Below are 25,194 nucleotides of genomic sequence, written 5' to 3' on the forward strand. Positions count from 1 at the left end.
AGGGCTCACTAAATAACCTTTTCTGAAATAACTCACTTCAGGGAGAATTTTAAAGGTTCCAGTAAGTGATTAGTTGAAAACTTCTTGGAAAAAAATGATACTATAAAATTTTCTTTCTAGCACAATCTCTTCTCTATAGATGAGGGGGGAAAAAAAGTCACAGACACTGTGATTACTCACATTGATTTGGAGAGATAAGGCCAGAGATGAAGTTCAAGTACGGATACCAAGATTTTGCCTTTGTACTTTCTGTCTCAAGATTCGGACATTTCTGGGGGCACTTAGGTGGCTCAGTCGGTTGAGCCTCCGAATCTTGATTTCCGCACAGGTCATGATCTCATGGTTTGTGGGATCGAGCCCCACATGGGGCTCTATGCCTGAGAAGGCAGAAGCCTGCTTGGGATTCTCTCTCCCTCCTCTCTCTCTGCCCCTCCGCTACACGCATGCTCTTTCTCTCTTTCTCAAAATAAATGAATAAAAATCAAAAAAAAAAGATTCAAGCATTTCTGATTTGAGAACTAACCTATTCACCAACAAGGATGTTTAAGCATCCACCGTGCGGCTAAGGAACTAGGGGGATGCTAAGCAAGGAAGACACACGAGGAGACCCAACGGTAGAACAGGGGCGCCCAGAGCAAGATTGAGGAGCGTGGACACTAGTGAGGCATGCTGGGAAGAGGTCTTGGGAGCAGAGGCCAGGACCCAAGTTGGGCTTCCAGCTCTGCGAGGGGGAGAAGCGCCAACGTCCCGGGAGAGGCAGAGCATGACGGATGGCGGCAGGAAGATGGGCAAGCTTCAGCCGGAAACTCATCGTCGGAACGCTCATCGCCATCGACGTCATCATTTGCAGCCACTTTCTCCACGCGTTTTATTCCACAGGTGGGAACACAGCAGCCCCCACAGTAAAGCGACTAGTCCAAAGTCATCAACCACGCACGGCCCACGTTAGGGCACGATTTTAACCTATAAGGTTGTGACTCCCTGCGCTATCTCTGCCACTTTTTCCTGTTGGGGAGAGAGCGCACCCCCCACCCCCCCAAGTGAAGTTTCACTTGTGCAGATCTTTGGAATTGGATTGTGGTATATATCCACGAACTAATTAAGCAATTCAGTAAATGTATTTAATTTAATTTTCCCCTGGAATATGTCCTCACCAGTATAGCTATGGGGGTGGGGGTGCGGAGGGGGGGAAAGAAAGCAAAACAAAACAAGTGAAACCATTCCTCCGTTCTGTGCTCACTGCCTTTTATGGGCATTCTCAGATTTCCCCATCAAGGTGGCTTTGAATCAGTACCAGGCCTTCTTTCATGTGGATAACAATTTAAAGATGTGATTTTCGGGGCAAGCAGCTCATGGGGGCTGGTTTTCGGTGCAGTCCGGGACGGCGAGCGAAGACAGGGAGTACCGGACGCGGCCACTGGGGGGCACTGTGGCTCCATGGAGGGCTGCCAAGGGCTCCCCAAGGACCCGCCAAGCTGAGCACAAAAGGTGGCATTTCCAAGGTGTGCACAGCGAATTTCTTGATGAATTTACCTCCTCAGTGGAATTCTCCCTTTGAGGCGCCCCCCCCCCCCGACCCCCCACAGCCTCGCTGGAGGTTGGCTGCTCTCCGACTGCGGGGTCCGGGTAGAGCACGCGGGTGTGGCGTGGCCCCGGCCAGCGTCCCGCCGCCCCACGGCCCCACGGCCCCCCAAGAACGCAACTTCATGTCACAGGGACGGCAGTCCTGACGACATCACTTAGAAGATTAAAAATAAATTGAAGCACATGTCACTTCAAAGGGATCCCGAAAAGGACATTGGCAGGATTTGATGCATTAATGAGAAGGAGCCTGCTCTCGATTTGAACTGGATGGAAAAAGATAAGATTTTAAAGCTTGTAAGCTGCTAGTATTTCCAAAGGAATGGTTCGATTTTACGATTTAAAAAAGGAAGCCCTTCCCTCCCCCCATCCCTGCACTTGAAACCTCCTGGCTTTGACTTGGCTGTGCGCCCCACGCGGGGCTGGAGGGCGGGCTGGGGTGTGTGGGGTGTGGGGCCAGGCACCCGGTTTCCCCAAGCCTGGATGGTGGGGGGGGGGGCGGTCTGCAGGGCCAGCAGCCCCCTCCGGGCCAGGCCATCTGTGCTGCCTGGGCCACCTCCCCCTGGGTGGCCTCCATCTGTAGACTCACCTAAGAGCCATCCACCTCCGGCTGGTCTTTTGTTTCAAAGACCTTCCCCAGCAGACCCAGCCCCTCTCCCAGCCTGAAATCCCACAGCTTCCAGCAGCCACTTCCTGGCTAATGGGGACGGAGCCTAATCATTCTTGTTTCTCAAGCCTCATCAGGAGGCCTGAGCGCAGAGAGAGAGGGCAGCTCTCGGGGAGGGGAGCGTGGGCAGATGTCCTCATGAAAAATTTACAAGGAATAATCAGAGGCTCTTGCTCTTCCCCCTGCGGGCAAAATCCGCCGCCCCCACCCCCACCCCCCTGCTTGTTGCTCAGGCCCCCGCAAGAATATTGGAAAATGCCCCATCGTTTTGAAGAAAATCTGGCTCCGGGAGGCTAATGCATGGTGTTTGATGCGCTCGGCTGTCCTCCTGAGACTGGGTTGCAAATGTAGTTCAGGCGAAATTGATGAAGTATCAGTTAATCTGAGGCTGACAGTTTAGAGAGGTCACAGCTGTGAGGGCGGCCAGGGTCTCAGAGAGAACAGACGAGGAAGAGTTAAAGAGGCACAGAGAGCCCGGTGGAAGGGAGACATCGATCTTCTTGGTGGACAGGTCCCAAACCTTTGTATGTTGCCATATCTCTGAGCTGCCCCCCCCCCCCGCCTGCCCCCTTAAGGACCATCACACACACACACACACACACACACACACACACACCCCTGCAGAAGTCCAAACCCACGCCCCTGATGTTCCTTGCTCCTTAGGAAGGAAGGCGGAGAGGGCTCCTGTTCCTAATTGAAGCAGGCAGTTAGCTCGCCTAATGCAAATTTCCTTTTTTTAATTGGAACTCTGAGTCATGTCTGCCCCTTCCTGCATTTCCTGCTCCAGGAAGACTCGTCTAGGTAGATGGCGTATCTGCAGAGGGGGAGCCATGCACCGCTCAGAAGAGGTTTTCTGGGAGTGGTTATCAACTCTCTGGAAAGAGATGAGAACAGACACAAATTCACGTTTATCCCGAACTGTTTTCTGTGTGAAGATCTAGGACTCCAGGACCTAGGGATCCAACACGGAGCGATGGCTGCAGTGTGCCCGTGTTATCCGTGTGCCTTCCAAGTTACCATGTGGCTTTTACCTCTCGATTCACCAATCATCGGGCTTTATGGGATATGAAGCCGCGGGGGGTTTGGACTCGAACAGCCGGACTTTCCCTGAGCCCCGAGAAAGATTTCAGCATGACTGCCATTTGCTTGCGGGAAAATAGGACAAGAGGTGGTAATGGACTGAATGATTAAATGGCTGGTAGATCAGAGCTGGGATTCGAACCCAATGATAATACGGGCCGTGGTTAACGTGCACCCAGCCTTTATAAGGTGCGGGCTGTGCCAAAGCTTGTATATGCAGGGACTCGCGTATCCCTCGCTGCAAACTCGGGGGAAGATACTTTCATTATTAGTGTGATTATTAACATATTATCTCTTTTTAAAAGAAAGGCAAATTGAGGTTTGCCAAGTAGTTAGCACAATCCATTCCCTCTGTCTCTTCGGGGCTGGGGACTTTTTCCTTTTCCTGGAGGTGGTGCTGGGATTGGGGGGGGGGGTGGCTGTTCAATGCAAAGGCTGAAAAATTTGACTATGAGTAATGATAGCCAGATTGAAATAACTGCTACTTTGAGTAATTACAAGTATGTGTCTTAACAGAAACACAAGTGCTTCTTCCCGAAGTTCATGGGAGTAGTATACAAAGACAACAGCAGCCTCTGGAGGAAGGAACGAACTACTTCCCCTGGAAACAGGAAGTCGCCGCACCTTCAGAGGCACCTGTAAAGTTCGTGCACGCGAGGTGCAGCGGGGGGGGGGGGGGGGGGGAGTCGCCCCGGGGGAGTCGCAGTCACAGGCCGGGCCCGTGGTGCCGTGTGCACTGGGCGGCGCGGGAAGCGGACGCGGCGATCCTGGGTCCGTCACGATGGTACAGGGTGTGTGAGGTGTTGTTCTGAGGTCCTGGATCGGGCGTCCCCCCCCCCCCCCCCCCCCCCGCCGTCTCCTCCCCGCGCGAGGTGGGTGCCAGAGTCGCCTTCCTGGGCCCTCCCCGCCGCCCCCCTCTCCCGGACCTGCACCGCCTGAGGGCCCGTGTCTGAAACCGCCTTGAAGACGTTCGCCTGGTGTTTCCGCGGCTTCAGGCTTGAGAGGTAAATGTGATCACTCCCCCCCTACCCCAACCCCCGCGAGGCCAGAACCTCACAGCTTGTGCCTGTGGGTCTGACCAGACAGCACACCTCACATGCACACGCACAGCACAGGTGCATACGCGATACACGTGCACACACACGTAACTCACACATGCACACACATATCACATACACACCCCCCCCACATCACATGTACATATACACCACACACATACGTACGCGCCATACATTCATATAAATATGTATCACACGAACAGACACACACATGCCACACGTGTTACATGGCACACACACACACACGCACATCAGAGGATTTTCTGGCCCACAATGCGGACACGGCTGAGTTCCGAAGGCCGCACGTGATTTCATGATGAGACAAAAGGACCACATCTACTAACCTCAGTGGAAGACAAGAACGTGAGACATTTCGGATCCCCCCCTGTCGGTGCATCGGGCTGGAACGTGGTGGCCCAGAATTCTGTCTGCTTCTTGCCCTGGGTTTTCCTGCCTGACGTTTGTAAGCCTAACTTTTGGGTCTCAGTTTTCTCATCTGTGGGAAAAATGTTGGGACTCTGTGGGCACATTAGCAGCAAAAGGCAAGGCAGAGATGTCGTGCGACAGGGGACCCAGAATGGAAGAGCAGGGGAGACACAGACACTAGGAGGACACTGCAGGGGCGCGTCTCTGGGGCCCGGCTGCCCACCCACCTAGCGGACGCGGGCCAGTCGGCTCACCTCCGCCCCAGCCCCTGGGTCAGATCCCGGGCCGAGACCCCCTTCTCCCCAGCAGGGAGGCGGACGGCACAAATACCTGACTGAGGGATTTCACGGGAAGTCGGGGAGACCCCGCGGCCACAGGCCTCTGCTGCCCACGCTGATCTGGAACAGCCTCGTGCCCTTTAACCTTTGATCCTTAGTTGCAGAGAAGGGAGAGAGAATCTGTGAGTGGCATCTGAAAACGTGCTTCTAAACGTGGTGCAAAAACGCGTAGCAGCTGGCATGTTGTGTTCTTGTTTCTGACTCTGTAACACACACGGCAGTGCAGCTACCAGGGCAGTGACCAGCGACCGGTCCCCCCCCACCCCCGGGGACAGAGAACTGACCTTCACTTGGGTGTGAGGAGCAAGCGCCCCCTCCTGGCCAAGGAGAAGCTCTGCACACAGGTGACTCCAGCCCACCTTGGGAAAGCCAGGCACAGCGCACATGCGCTTTTCAGTGCCGTCCTCTGCGTCGTCTTTCTAAGGAAGAACAGGGAGGTGTTTCTGTGCACCTCTGTCACATGGGAGGGCTTTGGGGAAGCCCTCCAACCCCTGGTCGCTCCCCAGAGCAGCAGCACTGGGGAGGAAGCACGCAGGAAATGTTCCCGGAGGGCCTTGTTGCCTTTCTGCAGCCTGAGTTGATTTGGGGCCGGGGTGAGCCACACTCTTCACGAGTGTACGTATTCCACACTGCTTGCCCTGCTGTTTAGAAACAATATCCAGGGGCGCCTGGGTTAAGACTCAGTTGGTTAGGGGCGCCTGGGTGGCGCAGTCGGTTAAGCGTCCGACTTCAGCCAGGTCACGATCTCGCGGTCCGTGAGTTCGAGCCCCGCGTCGGCCTCTGGGCTGACGGCTCAGAGCCTGGAGCCTGTTTCCGATTCTGTGTCTCCCTCTCTCTCTGCCCCTCCCCCCGTTCATGCTCTGTCTCTCTCTGTCCCAAAAATAAATAAACGTTGAAAAAAAAATTAAAAAAAAAAAAGACTCAGTTGGTTAAGCATCCGACTCTTGATTCTGGCTCAGGTCCTGATCTCAGGGTTAGTGAGTCAGAGCCCTGCGTTGGGCTCAGTGCTGACAGCACGGAGCCTGCTTGGGGTTCTCTCTCTCCCTCTCTCTCAGTTCCTCTTCCCCTATTCTCTCTCTCTCTCTCTCAAAATATATAAACGTTAAAAAAAAAAAAGAAACAATATCCATTAACGGTAGAGTATTCTGATCAATTCAAAGAGTTCCTAACTTTAGAAAACCTTAGCTAGTTGTTGTCTTAATTCAAAAAAGGGGGGAAAAAATAGAAGAAGATCACCAAGAACTCCTGATGATTTACAATTAGTATTAGTATTAGAATTATATGCATCTAATATGGCGACCCAGTGTGGGCCCGGGCCCAGGCCCAGTAGTGCCACTGACAACTTGCTGGGACTACAAATCCCCGGCCCCCCCCAGACCTACTTATAAATATTATATAACTCCTCCAATGGTTTCAGTCGATAGCACATCTTATTTTGTTTTGTTTCACTTTGCTTGACTTTTATAAGAATACAGTCAAATGTTCAACGAGATACAGTGAGAGAAGAAAGGCAGGAGCCCTGGCTGCATTTCAGGGGCCTCAGAAACTTACCTTTCTGTGGTCATCCCCGTCAGTACCTGGGTCAGCACCAGGGCGCCATGTTGGATTTCCCCAAATGAAACCGATGAGCCGTCGGCATCATGTGAGATATGAAATTAAAAATAAAAAACATTCAAAATCTCCTAATCTCGCAGCTATGTAAATATTTATCTCAAAGGAGGTTTTCAACATGGTTTCACTAGGATCGGTTCTCTGGTAGGCTGCCCAGTTTTAACAGATGTTTTGAAAACCAACTCCAGTGAAAAGTAGGCTTTGTAACTTTATCACAGGACCTCTGAGACCACATGGGTCAGTGAGAAGCTGCCTTTAGATTATCACGATACTAAGACAGGAAAGGAAAGGCATCCCCTGTGGGCCAAGGCCATGTGCCTGAAGACCTTTGGTGGAGAGTTTAGGGCTGTGTTGTCTGCCCCTCAGCCCTGGGCAACCCTTCGGCAGACCTTCCTGTATCCTTCAGGGAGCCAAATTGGCCTTCGTCGCTAGTCTAATAGATGAACCTTAAGACACAGATCTTCAAGCATCAGTCCTCTGAGAAGGACACAAGCAGGGGTACTTGAATGTCTGGTGGTGAGAAGGTGGCACAGAGCCTTTATCTCTAGGTGTGCACGTTGGCTTGGACGATTCTGCTTCCGATACGTGGTTGGACCTTTTCACGCAGAAATCAGAGGCTTCCGACCACAAAGATGTCTTGAAGGCAGTGATTTCCTTTAAAAGAAGATAAATAGCTTCAAAATATAGTTTGCATGTGAATCAACTTGTAAAGTACATTAGCCTATATTGCTAAGTTGGATTTGGGCAGACCTGTTTCAGGAAGTACACTTTTAACATGTGTTCGGGGCTGATAAGAACTGCGTCTAGGCGCTGATTTCTCTGGGCACATAAAATGCGGGAGGTATTGACAGGTAGATCAGCACAGAGCAGGCTGTCCTATCAAGGACTCATTTACATGTCAATGCCAGGCCAGGCGGTTTGATTACTTTGCTCGCATCTGAGCTTCCAGAACAAATAAAAACAGATAGATAACATTTGTGACTCTAGAGTTTCTTTTGCTCTCTGGTTACTTGTGTGTGTGTATTCTTAACAGATAATAACGTGAGAATGTGGGAAGTCTGGGACTGTTTTCATTTTCTAGTGCCTTTTATGCAGTGGCGGCCATTTGGATGGCGAGGTGAACTGATTAACAAAATTGCCCATGAGGCCGCTCGTGTAATGTCTTAAATTCTGTGATCAGTTTTGAAGGACAATATCTAAACTATTATAACAGTGAGGGTCTGGGGTAAAAAGGAAAAGAAGAATTAGTATACCAGTGTTGATTCCTTTTCAACTCTCTGTCCCTCTGTCCCCACCAATGAACAGCCCCTAGTGGACAGTGTCTTCTCACGTGAATGCTTGTCGAGATGAGTATCTGTCCTTCAGCTGGGATAGTTGTCACTATTAAAATTTATTTGGTACCAAGTGACAAAATGGAATTGTCCCTTAATTGGACACGCATTCGTTGAGAGGATAATATATTCGCTAGCTGTCTGCCATGGACATCTGGTGTCTTCCTCTGCCCAGCATCCCTTCCCGTCTTTTCCTGGAAACAATACCTTCTTCCCTAGAGGAGCGGCCCCTCCTCCCTTCCATGGGCATCCGGGACCGGCCCCTCCTTGCGCTCTGTTCTCCTGGCCCCGGTGGTTAGCGCAGGAGTGGCATAGCCCCCGGGAGACAATCCCATGACTTTCATATGTAGACTCTGGAGAAACACAGTCCCTTCCAGCCTCCTGTGGCTGAGGTGATGAAAACCTGTGTCTTTCTGAGGTCATCCCTCACGGTCCCCTGACACCCGGAGGAAGACTGTGGACATTGAGATGAAATAATGTCACCCCGTGAAGGAACCAAAGCTGAGAGACCCACAGAATTCGGACAGAGTCAGAATTTGGGTCTCTGGACTCTGTGAAGTCAGCCCCATGGTGCTCACTCACTATGTAGGAGTGAACCAGTTCCTCGTTGTGTTCAAGTGAGTTTGGATGGTGTCAGACACGTGCTACTGAAGGAGTGTGGAATAATACTCTGGCCTACAGGATAATTTGTCTTTGTGTTTACAGTATTTATGAAGCTAATTATATCAAGTCATTAGTTCTAAGCACATTATGGAGATTTTTGGACGCCTCTAAAAGGGATTGATGGCAACCTTCCCTCGTGACCTTTTTCCCCTTCTGTTGCTTCTTTTTCCCATGCCGAGGATTAAAATACCATCCTCTGTTAAAAAAGAAGCAAGGGGCCCCTGGGTGGCCCCGTCAGCCGAGCGTCCGACTCCGGCTCTGGTGGTGATCTCACGGTTCATGAGTTCGAGCCCCTCGTCAGGCTTTGCGAGGACAGCCTGTCAGCACGGACGCTGCTTTGGATCCTCTGTCCCCCTCTCTCTGCCCCTGCCCCGCTTTTGCTCTCTTAAAAGTAAATATTTTTAAAAAAAGAGGAAAACAAGTGCAAAATAGGGTAATTTGCCACCGTGAAATGAAACCAAGACCTGATTTACTGTTTCGGTCTCTCGCAGAATCGTGACCGTTTATTTTTTTTTTTTTATCTGTGATTTTGTTTTCAATTATCTTAGGCCTTATCACATAATTTACACATCTGTGGTGATGCCACATCTCCTCTGTTTCCAATGAGTTGGCGAGAACACCATCTCTAATCATACATACGTGGTAATTCCACAGTTGTATTTTTGAAGAGCCGTTGAGAAGACGGCCCTGAATGGTAACTTGAGTCTGGCTTACTAAAGAATTCACAAGCCAGGTTGGCTACAATATGTTGTCACACTGAACTTTGAAAGCATCTGACCTTCTGGATCATCTATAAAATGCGAGAAGGGTTACATACTCTTTATTAATATCATATGTAAACCACACTAAAATCCTTTCATTAAGCAAAGGGCAACATTTTAGGTGCAGGGAATTTTATTTTACTTTTTTAGCTTACTTTTTACTTTTTAATTTATTTTTTATTTTTTTATGAATATAATTTATTGTCACATTGGCTTCCGTACAACACCCAGTGCTCATCCCAACAAGTGCCCTCCTCAATGCCCATCACCCATTTTCCCCTCTCCCCCACCCACTCCCCCACCTTCAGTTTGTTCTTTGTATTTAAGGGTCCCTTGTGGTTTGCCTCCCTCCCTCCCTGTTTGTAACTATTCCCCCCCCCCCCTTCCACCATGGTCTTCTGTTAAGTTTCTCAAGATGCACATATAAGTGAAAACACATGATATCTGTCCTTCTCTGACTGATTTCACTCAGCATAATACCCTCCAATTCCATCCACGTTGCTGCAAATGACCAGATTTTATTCTCTCTCGTTGCCAAGTAGTATTCCATTGTATATATAAACCACATCTTCTTTATCCATTTGTCAGTTGATAGACATTTAGGCTCTTTCCATAATTTGGCTATTGTTGAAAGCACAGTGCAGGGGATTTTAATTAAACTGACATAGTTGAGACCAAAAAGATACCGTGGACCTTGTAGCTTATCTTCAGCTCTTGCAACATGACTTGAAACACAGCTGGGTGTTGCTGTTCTATGAGACAGTGAAGAGATTTCTTCGGTATTTAAACATATTCATATGACCCGTTCGATAAACCTAAATATAAACCCAATCTCCTACCCATTCAGAGATGGCATTCACCATGTCTGTGAAAAGCTCACATTGCTAATTGATTCCAATCGTGTCTTCAGAAGGGGAAATCAGTGATGGCACTTGGGAACCAGAATTCCTGTCAAGTTCTAAATGCTGGGCGCATGCATTTAGCCATGAGCCAATCTGATTTAAATCAGCACTGTCCATGAGAAATATTCTACCTGCCATTTGTGATCTGAATTCCGGTGTACAAGATCCGTTGAAATACGGCACACGTAAAAAACGGTCATGAGGCATTTTTGCTCGTAAATAAATAAGGCAGTGGCTGACTGTTTCTCCTTAGTTGCCTTTTGGGATAAGCTATCAAGCCTGCCTTTCCCCTGGTCTTCTTAAAGCCAACGAAGATGGTTTTGTTCTGCGGATGCATTTCTTGGGATACTCCAAATACTCCATCAGTGTCTCCCCTCCCCCAGGTGAGGCCTTTGTTCTTGTTGGCGGCCATGTAAGAAAATCCAGGGGCCCGGCCTCTCTTTCGCCCAAACAGACCACAGAGATTTGATAACAGTCTTGTTCTTGCCTTGCCTCTCTTTTCGACAGCATGGCGCCGGGCACGCTACCGAACGGAATCTTCTTGCCCTTCTCAACGTCATCCATTTTTATTTTTTTAAATGTTTTATTTATTTTGGGGCAGGGGGAGAGAGAGAGAGCGAGAGAATCCCAAGCAGGCTCTGTGCTGCCAGCCCAGAGCCTGATATGGGACTCGAACCCATGAACTGTGAGATTATGACCTGACCCAAAGTTCGATGCTCAACTGACTGAGACACCCGGGCACCCCGACATCACCCATTTTTTCTTTTCCTTTTTAAGTTTATTTATGTATTTTGAGAGAGACAGAGAAGGGGGGGTGGAGAGAGAATCCCTATCAGCACAGGGTCCTAAGCGGAGCTCAAACTCACGAACCCCTAGACCATGACCTGAGCCAAAACCGAGAGTTGGATGCTTAACCCACTGAACCGCCCAGGTGCCCCTATTTTTAAACGGCTCTTCCATCACGTGCAGAACAAAGGTTCCTGCTGGCAAGCCAGATGTCAAAAGTCCTTCTGAAGTGTCCTGGCCAGCTCTGGGAAGGCCATCTGCGGGATCCAAACCCTGCTGTTCTTTCCCCCCGAAAAGAACCCGACCTGGCCTGAAACAAGTCTTCCTTTTCTTCTGCCGGTCGCTCCTTGACCCGCCGTCCTTCCCACGAACACCTGCCCCTGGGCGGCTGCTGGGGCCTCTCTCTTCTTTCTGGATGCCGTGCTGCCTGGTTCAGGAATCGCTCAATAAAGCCAGCTGGGTCTTCCCATTTTCTTGGCTGCATTTTGTGGGGGTTTTTGAAGGACCTCAAATATCACCTGGACTTGCTAATTCAAATCCATCTACTTAGAAACACACGTGCTCTTGTGCACTTCGCGTATTTTAAGACGCTGGAGAGGCAGACTTAGTCAGCGTTACAAAACAAAGGACAGCTGGTTCCAGTATCAAAGTAAGAACAGTATAAATGCACACAGAAAGGAGTTACCGTGAGGTTTTAGTGCTAGTAATTATGTCAAGTTGTCCCCAGAACGCCGTGTCCACTGTGGCCACGCACAAACTCCTGGAGGCAACTTCGTACCCAAAGGAGGGGGGGAAGGCCACCTAATACTTCATTATTAGCTAGCTCACTGGACCCCAACTTTAGCACAGGGCAGAGTGAACGGGGCTGGACATTGCAGAAAACTTTATTTTCCTTTCATTTGTTTAAAAAACACATTTTTGTAGCCAAAAAAAAAAAAAAAAGAAAAGAAAAGAAAGGGAACGTTCGCTGCTAGGAGTTTGTTGCTGTGCTAAGTTTAGAATCTGCCACTTTTATCAGAAGTACCGTGAAATAGATGCTTTCGAAAGTGCCACCTCGGGGCGCCTGGGTGGCTCAGCTGGTTGAGCACCTGACCTTAGCTCAGGTCGTGATCTTGTGGTTCTGGAGTCTGAGCCCCACGTAGGGCTCGCCGCTGTCGGTCTCTCAGCACAGAGCCCACTTTGGATCCTCTGTCCCCCTCTCCCTGCCCCTCCCCTGCTCGCACTCTCCCCAAAATAAATACATGCTTAGAAAAAAAGTGCCACCGCAATGCCTTTCTGTTTACATGGAATGTTTTCCCTTCACTTTTACATTTGTTACATTCACGAAGGTGTTCCCAGCGCTTATGAGGTTGCACTTATATGAGAGAGAGAGAGAGAGAGAGAGAGAGAGAATTGCATGAGACCTGGTGGTTATTTGTACCCTTTGTGGTCTCGAGACCTATTTTTTCCTTCTTTATTTATTATGTGGGTGCTATGCCCCCATGAAACGCTACCGTGAGCCCAGGAAAGGATTGTTGCCATGCCCTCAATATCTCAGATGTCTGAGAAACCTAAGAGCCCTCTGTGCTTCTGGATGGATCTGAAGATAACGGGAACTCGAGCAGTCCACGAGCAGAATATGGAAAGGACTTCAGAGCATCAAGGGAGCCTGGGTGGCTCAGTCGGTTAAGCACCCGACTTTGGCTCGGGTCATGATCTCACGGTTCGTGGGTTCGAGCCCCGCGTCGGGCTCTGTGCTGACAGCTCGGAGCCTGGAGCCTGCTCCCGATTCTGCGTCTCGCGCTCTCTCTGCCCCTGCCCCACCCTCCACTCAAATATGAATAAACATTAAAAAGACTCTAGATGAGCATCAAGTTGCCAAATCCCTCCTACCACAATCCTGATGAGGAATGCGGGGAGGGTCTTGAAATTGGGGGAATGGTAGGAAGTATTGTACAGGGGGGATGGAGATCCTTGGAAGTGACAGATGTCCTGAACAAGTACATCCGCCTCTGAGAAGGTGTGGGGCGTCACATTGCCTGCCTGGTGAGCAGCTCTTCGGCGTCCCTAGGAAAAGGGCATCGTGCAAGCCTGCACCCAGGTTGGTCCTGGCCTCTCGGAGCTGCCCTGCAGGCTAGATACCGTGACTCCAGCTGTAGCCAGGAACAGAATGAGAGCTTAGTGTTTTTTCTTCAGTGGATAAAACTGAGCTCATTCACAGACATTGAAAGAACCTGCCACTGTTATTGATTCAGAATAAAATCCTCTCATTTTTATTTATTTATTTATTTATTTATTTATTTATGTTAACGTTTATTCATTTTTGAGAGACAGAGAGAGACAGAGCGTGAGCAGGGGAGGGGCAGAGAGAGAGGGAGACACAGGATCCGAAGCGGGCTCCGGGCTCCGAGCCGTCAGCACAGAGCCCGATGTGGGGCTCGAACCCATGAACCGTGAGATGGTGACCTGAGCCGAAGTCGGATGCTGAACTGACTGAGCCACTCAGGCGTCCCAGAATAAAATCCTTTTAAAAGGAGACTCTGGAAAGACTTTGAGCTGAGAAGGATCCCAGCTTGGGATGTTGTCGATGGACGAGTGGTCCCAGCTCCAGAACTGAGCGAGCTCCAAAGGCCTGCAACTCTCCAAACCCTGCTACCTCACTCTGGTGGTGTTCTTTTCCGAGTGGAATGTTTTCAGTGTTCGGACTGTCCTACTTGTCCTTTTCCTTCCCTGGAAGCTCTTCTCAGTCTCCTTTGCCATCCCACCCTCCTTCCCCCGTCCCTAAAGGATGAAGTCATTCAGCTTGGCCCCGTCGCTTCCTCTCTCTCCTACTTTCTGGTGACCTCATGCGGGTCTGCAGCCTTAACTGGAAGGGAGTTAGTTCTGCACGGAAGGCCCCGCATTTACATCTGCAGCCATCTCTCTGAGCTCCAGGCTCCGACCTCCACCTCCCTGTGAGTCTCCAAGTTTCCCGGGCCCCAGACTTGGCCGTTACCCTTAGAGATTCTCTTTTTCCGCTGTGATCTCTAGGCCCAAGCCGTTTCTGCTGTTCCACCATCAAAATGAATCCCACGTCAAAAACCCATCGCTCTGTGTCTCCTGCCAGGGTCCCGGCCAAGCCGCTCTCACCTCTTGTCCAATGAGTGCAACAGCATAGTAACTGGTGTCCTCGTTTTCATTGTTTCCACTCTTCCTCACTTCCGACGCTCTGGACCCTACCTTCAGGAATGTGTTACGTGAAATAATCTTTTTTCAAAGACAGAGAAGTGTGCTTCTGTCCAAGCCCTCCGTCGGCTTCCCATTGCAATCAGGATCAAAGCTAAATCGTTCTTCACGGTCTGTGGACTCTGCCTTCTGCCTTCTGCCTTCCTGGCCATCCTTTACCTCCCTCCTGGCCTCCTGCACAGCCTCCTTGACTCTCTACAGGACATACTCATCAGAAAGGCCCTCCCGGCCCAGCAAGTCTGCACGTACTTTTTCTTTTTTAAAGAATTTTTTTTTTCAACGTTTATTTTTGGGACAGAGAGAGACAGAGCATGAACGGGGGAGGGGCAGAGAGAGAGGGAGACACAGAATCGGAAACAGGCTCCAGGCTCTGAGCCATCAGCCCAGAGCCCGACGCGGGGCTCGAACTCACGGACCGCGAGATCGTGACCTGGCTGAAGTCGGACGCTTAACCGACTGCGCCACCCAGGCGCCCCTGCATGTACTTTTTCTTTCAGCTCTCAGATCGCAAGTGTCCATTGCCAAGAAGGCTCAGTTGACCTCTGTCTCTGGTGTATCCAGTCCCCCCCCCCCCGACACTTGTCCCGCTTTCATTGATTTCATTTGTCAACATAAGAGATTATCTTCTTGATTTATTTTTGTATTAGTTAATTATCTGTTTCCCAGTGAAATATAAGATCTGCAGCACAGAATCCATGTCTGTCTCATTCACTGCTTTGTCTGGCACAGGGTTCCAAGTGCATTTGAAAACTGCACAGGTGAATGAATGAATGAACGGATGGATGGTTGAACGAAGGACAATTGTAGAGCAGGGCGATCTCTGAAAACCTACCCCGCACCTGAAACGCCCAGGCACGTCCACGGCTGCCATTTGTTTCTTCATTAAAGGGAGAAGTGGTCCCTTTAGTAGAGCTTTTCCTTCCGCAGTGCTGGTGTGACCGATCCAGAGAGGGGTGCCTCGGTGCCACAAAGTCTGTTGACAGATTGGAGGGGGCTTAGAGAAGAATATGGGATGAAAGGACCAAAGAGATTGATTTATGAGCTGAATTAAACCTGCGGAATGCGTGCCTAGAGCACTGCGAAACACGGGCAGGAAATACTGTACAAAATTTGGAACACGTACAGAGGTAGGACAGAGATGAATTATTTAGCTCTGTGCGCATATTTGTAATTAGCAGACGGAGGACGAATGGAGCCTTGGCTGTTAGGCCCGAGGAGCTGCCTTCCCCAGGACGGTCACGGTGGTCCTTTCATTGATGGACAGAAAAAGCTACCAAAGGCAAACATGGGAATTGGGGATTGCTACTTCCAGCATTTTCCTAATGAGGTCAATACTCCGAAAATCTTTGAAAGAGCAGAGGAGCATTCTGGAAAAGTGTCATCACTTTTTATGTTTACTCGAACTCCTTATCCATCTTCTGGCTCGGACTCAGAATTCAGTCGAGGTGGTCCCAAGGTCAGATTAAACAGATTTTCAGGGAATGAAACGGGAATGGTGGCTTCTCACACCTTCTACTGTATATGTCCTACTGCTGCTGTGACAGATCACTCAGCATTTAACAACTTCAACCACACAAATGTATTCGCTTAAAGTTCTGTGGGGTGGAAATATGACACAAGTCGCACTGGGCTACAATCCGTGGGTCAGCCCGCTGTGCTCCTTCCCGGAGCTCTAGAGAAGAATCCGTTTCCTCGCTTTCTGTGGCTTCCAGAAGCCTCCCACGTTCCTGGCCTGGTGGCCCTTCTTCCATCGTCAAAGCCAACAAGGATGTACTCTCTATGCCTTCCTTCAGTGACCATGTCCTCCTCTAACTGGTCTTCTCTCTCCCCTTCTGCTGGGAAGGACCTTGGTGATTACAGTGGGCTCATCTGGAGAATCCAGGATAAACGTCCCTTTTACCGGAGAGCCGATGTGTATCTTGATTCCATCTGTGGGGCGCCTGGGTGGCGCAGTCGGTTAAGCGTCCGACTTCAGCCAGGTCACGATCTCGCGGTCCGTGAGTTTGAGCCCCGCGTCGGGCTCTGGGCTGATGGCTCAGAGCCTGGAGCCTGTTTCCGATTCTGTGTCTCCCTCTCTCTCTCCCCCTCCCCCGTTCGTGCTCTGTCTCTCTCTGTCCCAAAAATAAATAAACACGTTGATTCCATCTGCGACCCTCACTCTGCTTTGCCGCATCGCATAACACATTCACAAGATCTGGGGATTGGGACGTGGGCATCTTTGCTGTTGGTGGCAGGGCATTATTCTGCTGACGGCATCGAATGAGGGCATCTGTGGAGATGTCGGGGGCGGTGCTGAGGCACAAAGAGGTCCTTCCTGAGCTTCACACCTCTGGTTCTGAGCACTCAGGCTCTCCCGGTGATCAAGTTCACTTTTAAACCTGTATCGAGGACACATTAGTACTGTCGGCCAGTCAGGATCCCAAGGAGAAACAAAGGCATGCTCTCTGACCTGCTGAGTCCTACCAGGAGCCTGGGGCAGGATGGCCTGGGACACGTGAGTGCATAGAGAGGAGCAGACAGCAGACATTGACATGCAGAGTTTAGAAATGAAGACATGGAGAGGCAGGAAATTTGCGTCTGTGGCTCATGGTCAATAACCAGTGAGTTGTGGAGCTGGGTCAGAACCAGGCATTGAATTCTAGTGCTTTATTCGCCACGTTCTACCTCATTAGCCATGACATGCGTCCCCTTAGCCGACTACCATAACACGGGAAAGGACGCTGAGAGGTGACGGGAAGAGCTGTTCCCCTGAGGCAAACAGAAAGATGCTGAGCGAAAGCCAATAACAGGGGCACAAAATGAAGAAACAGTGAATGTGTGAGAAAGATCACTTCTGGGGGAGCTACAATATTTGCAAAGTAGGTGGTGACAAACAGAGGCCAAGGGCAAACGGAATGCTCACGTTCCCAATGTGGTGGCCGCGGCCAAGGACACAAACGATGGTGAGAAAGGATATTGGTTCCACAGCTTTGTGGGGCAGCTGCTAGCCCAGGCGTTGGCTGATGCGCTTTGTGGCTCTGAGCCTTCGTGTTCATGGCCAAGGACACAGGATGGCCGGTGGCTTAGCCCCAAAGAAGGGACTCCTTTCCCTCCAGCAGACCTGAGCCATGGCCTTGACTTAGATCCTGAGTTACACCTGTGTGGGGATTCAGAACACACACACACACACACACACACACACACTGAGCTGGTAGCCACTTAAAAATTGCTCATGATGATTTGGGATTCTAACATATTTACATTTCTTTAAATGGATTTAAAGCTCCTCCCCAAACCTCCTCCAACCACACAGTGTTAATAAAATTACATCCTACTACTAGTTAATGATGGGTTTTGATCGAAAAGCTCTAAATAATGCTCCGTAATGGTGTCATTCATTGTGACCCTACCTGCTGTCGTTTGTCTGGGCACATGGACCTCTAGATCCCGGATCTCACCTTGTATCTTGGTAAAATCAGAGCCTAAGTTTTAATTTTTAAAAACCTTGTACTTTTGTAATGGATGTCGAATAAAAAATTTCCACATTACGTATCTGTAAGGCAACATTTAAAACTTGGTGGAGGCGGGGCGCCTGGGTGGCTCAGTCGGTTGAGCTTCAGCTCAGGCTGTGATCTCATGGTTGGTGGGTTCGAGCCCCGCGTCGGACTCCATGCTGACAGCTCAGAACCTGAAGCTGTTTTGGGTTCTGCGGCTCCCTCTCTCTCTGCCCCTCGCCTGCTCGTGCTCTCTCTCTCTCTCTCAAAAATAAACATTAAAAACAATTAAAACTTTGTGGAGATGCTGCCCTCTTCCAGCTCAGACTACGATTCCATAACGAAAAGAAAATGTCATGCTCCTTCAGCAACAATGATCTTTCTGTGCGTTTTGTGTTCCTGAGCCTGTTTGTTTACATTGAAAGTGTTTCTAATAAGCTGTGTCTCATATGAATATGCGAAAGGATCAGTCCAGCTTATCTTCTGAATTAAACTTCTATATATGTGCTCTCCCTGCTACTCTATGAGGCAATTTCAGCATTTTCTTAGAGTGATCAATAAAATGAAATTTTAAAAAGAGAAAGAAATGACAAAGACGTCTCTGTTCAGCTGCCGTAGGCAGATGACTTTTCTTGTATAAAGAGAACATTCCTGGAAGTGGATTTCATTAATTTCAAACAGCAAAGACCTGTAGTTTTTAAAACGGGGAAAAAATAACATTACCCACCTAAGCCAACAACACTACAGCAGGGGATTCTTTAGAAAATCATAAATCTAGCTACTCCGATGAGCATCACAAGCATAATATAAGGTATTATTGCTACTTATGTTATAAAAGGGTGCATACATTAGCATGCATGGGGATTGTCTGAGCCTGTACCCTGCATGACATCTGCTTCCTTTTAACAACAACAACAGAAACGAAACGAAACAAAACCACGCTCATTGTACCTTAAGCTTTCAAAAGAATAAAATGCAAAACTGGATTATGTTTCAAGGTGAAAGTCCTCTGTTGACTCAGGATGCTTCCATTTTCATTGCAGCTGTGGTTCTTGGTCTCTTTTTGGTAAACTTTTTGCCATCACAAGCTGAGGCGTGGATATATTTGTAGTTTAGTTTCATTTAACTATGTTCGTTTGTAATGATCTGTGACAGATTTATACGATCATAGATTCTTGGTGTCACTGTTGGATTATTTATTTTTCTATAAATTAAGGCCATTATTATCAAAGATGGCCCCTGACAGTACGATGCAGTGGTTGGAAATAACATTTAATATTTCCTGAGCCCTGATGAATTTTCTCTGGATTGCATCCTGGTGTAGACTAAGAAATCATTGTCTTTGCTGGAAAAAAGGAGGTCTTGAATAATAATAATAGTAATAAGTCACTAATGAAAGACAAAAATTTCAGGACTATTTGTAGACACTGGTTTTTAATCTTCCTAATGATAGCCCTGACGATAAATAGATGAGAGGGATAATACATAGCTGATAACACCAACGGACCAGGCTCCTCTCCCTCCTCATTGCGTGCGATTAGCCTCTAGGATAGATTCACATCATGCATTTTAAATCTTCCTTTTATCTCTGTGTTGGAGGATGATGTCTCCACCAAGCCATTTTTAAGCAAGAGTTTTATGACAGATGGGGCAGATGAGAACCTTTCTCTCCCTGGCACCAATAAAACAATCAAAGTTAATTGGTGACTTCAGCATAAAACAGTTTATTTGTGACTGTAGAATACTGCAAATTAATAGTCAGATACAGAGGACAGGGGCAGAAAAGATGAAAGGAAAATTGGGGCCTCAGACTGCTTTTAAAAATCTCTTTATAGAGCCAACCTGGTTGCACAAGCTGGACACAGCAGGGCTGGGGTCCTGGCTTTGTCCCATCCTGGCTGTGTGACCTCTGTCCAGTTGTCCAATCTCACTGAGCTTCGACTTTTATGTCTGTGACACTGGGCTGCATTTGTCACAGAATTTCAGGGGTTAAATGCAACAGATTAAATTAATGTGGATTAATCTAAGATTTCTAAAATGGGTAAATTTGCCAGTCATCTGTCCAGCGTATGGAAACAGAATGAGCATTTATTATGGGAGAGCTAGAATATTCGACAGTAGATTTACCAGCCTGGAAACTGGAGCGTGTGCTGTCTGTCAGGAACGCGATCCTGTCTCAAGAAAGCAATCTCTACATTACCAGCCGTTTTAATTCCCCATTCGGATTAAGCTACTTGAGCGATGGTTCATTTATAGTCAACAACACTGTCTGGTGTAAGTGTGGAAAATACCTCAACTTCATAAATTAAAAAAAAAAAACAACCCTGATTTTCTGCATTTGGTATTTATCGAAGTGCCATAAACCATTAAGCGCATGTAAACATTAAAAAACAGGTCCAGGAGGGAACTAGCCCAGGACTTTGGTGTTAGGTTTGACTGCGTCCTAATCCCAGCTGTACCTTTCCCGGAAAATGCTAGCTTGTTTTTTCAAGCCGTGGTCTCCTATGTAACAAAAGGGGAGCAGGGATGCCTACTGATGTCGTCTGCAGGCTGGATGGACGGCGGGCACGGAGCCAGCTCGGCGATGGCAGCCAATCTCCTGGGGCTTCCCCTTCCACCAGACTGTGGCCCGTGTCTGGTCCTCACCCGGCCCCAGACATGGTCCCAGACATGTCACTGAGGCAGTATTCCTGAGCTCAGCACGAGGGGCAGCCCGGGGGATGTCTGGGAGAGATTTGGACTTGGGAATCGGAGGGACTGGAATCCGTGTTGGAACATTCTAGCTATGGCAAACTGGAGCCATCCGTTGAGGCTCGAGACTCCTCGTTTTGAAATGGAAGGCCTGGGGGCCCCTCAGGTGGGACCACATCGCCCCAGAAACTTCTGGCAACGGTAGGAACCGCCTATACTCAGCTGCGTTTCAGCGACATCGTGGTGGTTTCATTCAGTGAACCCAGGTTCGGAGGATTAAACTCTCTTGAGCGATAGCCCCTGTGGTTATTTCTCATTCATCTGTAAATATGAAGTTGATTTCAACCTTCTGTATGCTCGTGGCAGGATACAACGTCCCTCTGTCTTTGGTTGTGGATGAGAGCCTGCTAGCGTTTAACCCGCTGGGATGTATCTGGCCGGCAGAGATTGTTAGAAAAGAGCAGATTACCAGAAAACTTGCATTCAAGGCTGAGCTTTAGAAGGGGAGATTAATCAGAGGTTAAAAGGGACATCATATATATCGTTTTAGTAATTTCATTCCGCTGTAGGTGGCCGATCACCGTGTAAAGTTTCTGCCCCTGAATGGATTCTCGTAGAAGCTGAATTTGCGGCATCATTGTGCTCGGGGCCACACGAGTCTTGTGGGGTAACTGGACATGCAAGGGCTCAGCGGGCTTGCGTTTAGTGAAGGCCTGGGGGCAACCCATCTGGTTCGCACCCATCTTGGTTAAAAATATGACCTCGCCAAAAAATGTGTGAGATAGTCCGTGTCAGGCCACTGGGGAAGATCACCCGCGATCTAGCGTATGGTGCTGAGATGATCCAGATGAACTAAACCTGATTGCCAACCCCCCACTGGATACCCTTGATCACTCAGTGTGTCTGACATGCCAGTCCCGTCCTCACCAGGCATCCTGCTCTTCAGCAGCAGGCTCTGGACCTCCTCCTGGGGCTGTTCACCGAGGGTACTGTGGCTCTCGCCGGCGTCCCTGTCCTGCTCTCCCTCCTCTGCTGTCCCCTTCTCGTTCAGGACCCTGATCTCTGCAGCTCCTGCTCTGACCATCGTTGGTCAGTACCGGATCTTTCCTGAGTCTGAAACCCCGCCTGACCACCCGGCTCCTGCTTGGTTCGTCCCTGGATTAATGAACTGGGGCCCTCATCTTCCAATTCCCGACGTGGGCCTCCCCTACCCAGCCAAGGGCGGCGGGGGTAGGAAGTACATCTGGAGCAGGTGGAGTGTGAATGGACGTGACCTTGTCTTCAGTAAGCCATCCCTTAATTAACACGGTGGCCACCACCTTCCATGTTGGCTTTCTGAGCATGGGTTTCCCAAGCTGACCTCACGGAAGCTTTCCAGCTGTGCTCGCCTGCGAGGATTTTGTTCCTGGTTTGGGGTCTATTTCCATCAACAAAGCCGTTCAGGAAGACTGAAAGGAAAAGGAACTTTTACAATATTGTAAATCTACCCAGTTCCCATCTCCGTTTTGTAAGTCTGTTCACAATACCTTATCGACTATTTTCTTTGGCTAGGTTCGGAGTTACAGATTGGGGAAAAAATCTGAACAAAATTATTACTTTAAATCAATTATATGGTTTTTGTTTTTGTTTTTGTTTTTTTGCACATGATTTAAGTACTTCATTTTTGCCTTGCTTCTTTTTATTTGATAGTTTTCTTAAGAGTGAAGAGTCAAATAAGATCGAAGAACTCTCCCCTTAGGAGAGATATGCTGCGTGAGATCACCTGAGCGGCCTGGGAACTAACCGGCTTCACGGAACCCTGCTCCACGGCGGGCACCTGCCCAGGGAGAGGGCACGTGAAGGGCAGTGAACGCTGTGAAGTTACGTGTTGTGGGAATGCGATCTCTCTCCCCAGGGGTCAATTCCATAGCAGAATTTCAGAACAAATCATGATCCTTGAAGTTTACAAACCACTAATCTGAAACTGGGGTCTCACAGGCGAGGGCTCTGGGACTCAGGAGTGTTAAGACCCAGGGGTGAATGAGCATCAACGTGGGCGTAGGGCTGGCCGCGGTGTCTGGTTGCTCGATTTATCTCCCTGTCACAAGCACTGGGACGTCCTCGCTGTTGGCCAAAGTGCAGCACTGGGAGTTAGAACAGTCTGCCCTCTGTCTCTCGTTTTAGCGGGGGACCGTTGGGCGGATTCACGTAACGCCCTGAACCCCAGTCTCCCATCAGAGTGATAACACCCCCATTGGGGTGCCTGGGTGACTCAGTTGGTTAAGCGTCCGATTTCTGCTCAGGTCATGATCTCACGGCTCGTGGGTTCGAGCCCCGCCTCGGACTCTGTGCTGACAGCTCGGAGCCTGGAGCCTGCTTCAGGTTCTGCATCTCTCTCTCTCTCTCTCTCTCTGTCTCCGCCCCCTTCCCTTTCTTTCTCTCTCTCCCTCCAAAAGAAATAAGCATTAAAAAAAGTTTTTTGTTTTTGTTTTTTTTTTTTTTCAAAAGAATGATAATGCCTCCACTATAGAGCTGTTCTGGGCTCAAAGAATATGGTGTATGTGACACTGACCATGAGCTTCTATGTCTTGAGGAAAGATTTGTGAACCCTTTGGTAGTCTTAAACCCCATTTAGATGTAAGAAATCTGGGGGCCAAAGGTCGCATAACAGGACCCCTGCTTTCTAACTGTTGCAGCCAACGCTTTTCCTGCGTATTTAAAAAATTTCTTTTTTTTTAATGTTTATTCATTTTTGAGAGAGAGACAGAGACAGAGAACATGAGCGGGTGAAGGGCAGAGAGAGAGGGAGACACAGAACTTGAAGCGGGCTCCAGGCTCCGAGCTGTCAGCACAGAGCCTGACGGGGGGCTCGAACCCATGAACCTTGAGATCACGACCTGAGCCGAAGCCGGAGGCTTAACGACTGAGTCACCCAGGAGCCCCTCCCTGCTACTTTAATTGGCTCCCATCTCCCGAGGAACTCGTATGGCTCACTTCATTAGAGAGAGCGGAGAAAGGGTTCTGGCACACTAACACTCTTTAACATGTGTTTTTTGTCCTTATCTTATTGACTCAACCTGCAGATACATCTGCCAGAAATGTCCAATTGCTCCTTTGTCTGAAGAAGATTTTATATTGATCTTAATCTAATTAGCTGGTCTGAACTATGGTTTGTGTCAGGATTTCTGTCTTGATCTAATTAGCTACTGTAGTCGAAGCAGCATGGAACTGAAGTCATAGTTGCCGGTGTGCAGAAGGCTCTCCTGTCAGGGTCTACGTGCTGGATGGAGACATTTCTAAACACTGCAGACCACTGACGGCTTAAAAACGTCTGCTCAATTGACTCCAAATTCTTCTAGAAATGTCATTGGACTCGAAGCCAGAAATATCCATGAGCTCAAACCTCGGCTCCTCATTTTCGAGCTGTGTGACCTTAGGCAAGTTCGCTTAATCTCTTTAAGCCTCATTTTCCTTATCTGCAAGCTAGGCAGGGCTCCCAGGATTAAGGGACCAGACAGCTAGCCAGGTAGCTGTGTACAGATTCCTACGGAAGTAGCTTAGTTCCTGGCACGTGGCAGGTCAAAGCTTCTGGTTCCCTCCTCGCACATCTTCCTGCAAGTCTGGCTGAGATTTTCTCCGCCCTGCGTGATTTCCCATTTCCTTCTAACCCTCCCTCCCTCTCTCCCTCCCTCTTTCCCTCCCTCCCTCCTTCCTTCCTTCCTTCCTTCCCTTCCCTTCCCTCCTCCCTCCCTCCTCCCTGTCCTCCTCCCTTCCTTTCTTCCTTCCTTCCTGCCTTCTTCCGCTTTTCAACCGCACACAGGATTCCCTGAAACCTATTCCCCAAACAAGATCAGAGAAAGACAAACAGCATGCGGCATGTGGTAACATTTAGGAGGAGGGTCAAAGTGGATGAGGCGCCAATCTGAGCAGAGTGAAAGCAAAGCCGGGGGATTGTCTAAAGCCTGGAATTTGGAGAAACACTAGAAAACATAAGGCCAACTTCGGGTGAACACGTGAATTTCAGTGGAGCCAACTTGGGCAGGACCTGCCGGGGCTGACACAAAGCAGGTCAAGGGTGGGGAGCCCAGCACCTTCCCCCAGGGACTCAATCCAACCTGTGGAGAATTTTAGTGACTTGTAACTTTACAGATCGCAGAGTGATTCCTTATTTGCCATCGTCCACGGTGAGCATTTTGACTACATTCATTTTCTTTTTTCCTCTCCTACTGTTTCGGCCTAGACCATCCAGCCTTATGGTTAATTAATGGTTAGTGCTGCCCTTTGAAACTCAGATGAATCTTCCTGTAGGATGCATCTATAGAAGTACACGAAGCTTGCTTGCTTTCTTTCTTTCTTTCTTTCTTTCTCTTTCTTTCTTTCCCCTATACTGTTTTCTCATCAGCTCTTGAAAAGAGAAGGTTGGCATTTCTTTTCCAGCTTCAAAGACTGGTTTTGAGCTGTGGTTGACTTTTGCATGGAATCCTGAAGGTTCTGCACATATGAGAACAACGCCATGACGTTGTCGAACAGCAGTTTTGAAATCTAGCAAGTTCTGTTAACAGCCTCCGTGGCTACTGCATCGTCACGAAAGCTCCTTCATTGGGAAAGCCTGCTCACCTCCTTCTGGGGATGCAGGAGCCTAT

General features: G+C 49.0%; 1 pseudogene; it reads right to left on the reverse strand.

The window, feature by feature from the left end:
- Positions 1 to 1,350: 1,350 nt before the first annotated feature.
- Positions 1,351 to 10,982, reverse strand: LOC122467123 (annotated as a pseudogene).
- Between the last annotated feature and the right edge of the window lie 14,212 nt (positions 10,983 to 25,194).

Source organism: Prionailurus bengalensis, chromosome A3 (genome assembly GCF_016509475.1).
Source record: "Prionailurus bengalensis isolate Pbe53 chromosome A3, Fcat_Pben_1.1_paternal_pri, whole genome shotgun sequence".
Taxonomy (NCBI): Eukaryota; Metazoa; Chordata; class Mammalia; order Carnivora; family Felidae; genus Prionailurus; species Prionailurus bengalensis.